Below are 1,812 nucleotides of genomic sequence, written 5' to 3'. Positions count from 1 at the left end.
AACAACAAGAGTTGGTGGATAAAAATTAAAAAAAAAAAAAACAACTTGCCCAGCCTTTCCTTTCTATCTCCAAGAGGTAGACAGCTCCAGAATAAAGTGATCTAGGAGGGGAAAGTAGATCCCTCCTAATTACCTTCTCACGGGGGCTGGCCCAGGCAATGACTGGTTGATGTGGAGATTGGAAACACAGCGCTTGAGCAGGGAAAGGTTGGGTGTAAGGAGGACAGTACAGGAGGATGGCCTTGCTCCCAGCCCTTAAAGCCTAGCAGGCCGCTCTGGCCTGCATGGCAGGGGCATCACAACATTGGGCCTAATATGACCACTCCCGCTGGTACTGGCCCTGTGCGCAGAGCCGGGCCAAGGTCCAGGGCTAGGGAATGTTCCTGGCATTCCTCACGGGCGTGGCCTGAGGCTCTGACCCCCATCTCCAGGTCCCATGAGAGGGAGATCTTCGAGCTTTGAGGTAGTATGGCCCAGGGCTTGATTGAGATGGAGTGAGAGTTGATTTCTGGGCCTGAAACAGAAGAGGCTGCAGGAGTTGGGGGCACCCTGGGGCACTGGGGCACCTTCAGAGACAGCTACTATGTCATCCCTGAGCTGAGTCTCATGCGGGCTGATCATTGCCTGCGACAGCAAAAAAAAAAAAAATAGTGAATGGGAGCTCAAATGTGCTGGAACAGCAGGTGTTTCAACCCCACACTGAATACATGGAACACACAGCTGAGCCGTCAACTGTGGCCCAGCTCTAGGAGGTGCTGGGGTCTGAGGATGAGACTGCTGTGCTGAGCGACTGGGGCTGCAGGAAATCGCTAGTTCTGTGACTAGTTGTAGCGCCTGGAAACTGGGGCCACCCTGAACTGACAAAGAGCAGCCTCTGCTCAGGGTGGGCCTGGAGACCGCTGACTTTGGCTATTCTGTGGGTGAAATAGAGGCCCAGGTGCATAGGACACTGAGTCTCAGCTGCCCTAGAAAAGACGGACAAGCTCAGCAGCGTGCGTGGTGTGCTGGCACCGGAGACAGCACCTGCCAAACGGATCCTGTACCTACAGCGCTTCTGGCTTTAGGACTATCAGCTCCTACTAAACGTACCACAGGGAACTGAAGATGCTGACAGTAGCCTGGGCGATAGTGTCACTTCCTCAACAACAGGGAAGAGAACTCAGCCTAATGCCTTTGCTCACTGTGCCTGTCCCCCTGGCTTTTCTTTCCACAGTGACTCTTCCCTACCCTCAGCTACCCTTCCTCCATCCCTCCCAGGCTGCCTCCTCTCCCTCATCAGACAGATGCAGTCTGTGGGCTGTGCCTCTCCCCTGGCTGCTAAGCAGCCTCCATTGATTTCTGCTCATGTTTATAGGATTTCTGCTTAGCCATAAGCAATAGTTCAACACAGAAAATCCCTTGCCACCCCCCTGGGGCACTGGGTGGTCAATGCCACTGATTTTGCAAGTGGATCCTAAACCACCTTACAACTGAGTTAGAGACCAGGAAAGGCAGCAGGATTTCCCTCCCTTGGGGTGTGGGGGATAGCAGCAGGTTGAGGAAGTGGGTAGGAATCCCTGTTGGAAATCTAGAAATTCTGGTTTGATTTTGTCACTGTGTCCTGTTCTGCCCAGATGATAGAGTGTCTTCTGTGGGGTCAGATTTGTTCCCAGTCTAGAGAGTGGTAGAAAGAAAACCCTCCTTTGTTGAAACAAGTTCCTAAGGCCAAGGAAAGAGACATACTTCCCGTTAAGACTTTTCCCTTGTTGTTATCCATATATGTTTTATGCCTCAACTATATACAAATATGACTTTTAAAAAAATGCAGCCCTT

The 1,812-nt window shown here is 51.7% G+C and overlaps 1 pseudogene; it reads left to right on the top strand.

Annotated features, from left to right (window-relative positions):
• Positions 1-468: 468 nt before the first annotated feature.
• LOC102435983 lies at positions 469-1,367 on the top strand (annotated as a pseudogene).
• The last annotated feature ends 445 nt before the right edge of the window (positions 1,368-1,812 follow it).

Source organism: Myotis lucifugus, unplaced genomic scaffold, assembly GCF_000147115.1.
Source record: "Myotis lucifugus unplaced genomic scaffold, Myoluc2.0 scaffold_214, whole genome shotgun sequence".
Lineage (NCBI taxonomy): Eukaryota > Metazoa > Chordata > Mammalia > Chiroptera > Vespertilionidae > Myotis > Myotis lucifugus.
Note: the sequence above shows the minus strand (reverse complement) of the source record. Positions and strands in the feature narration are given on the sequence as shown.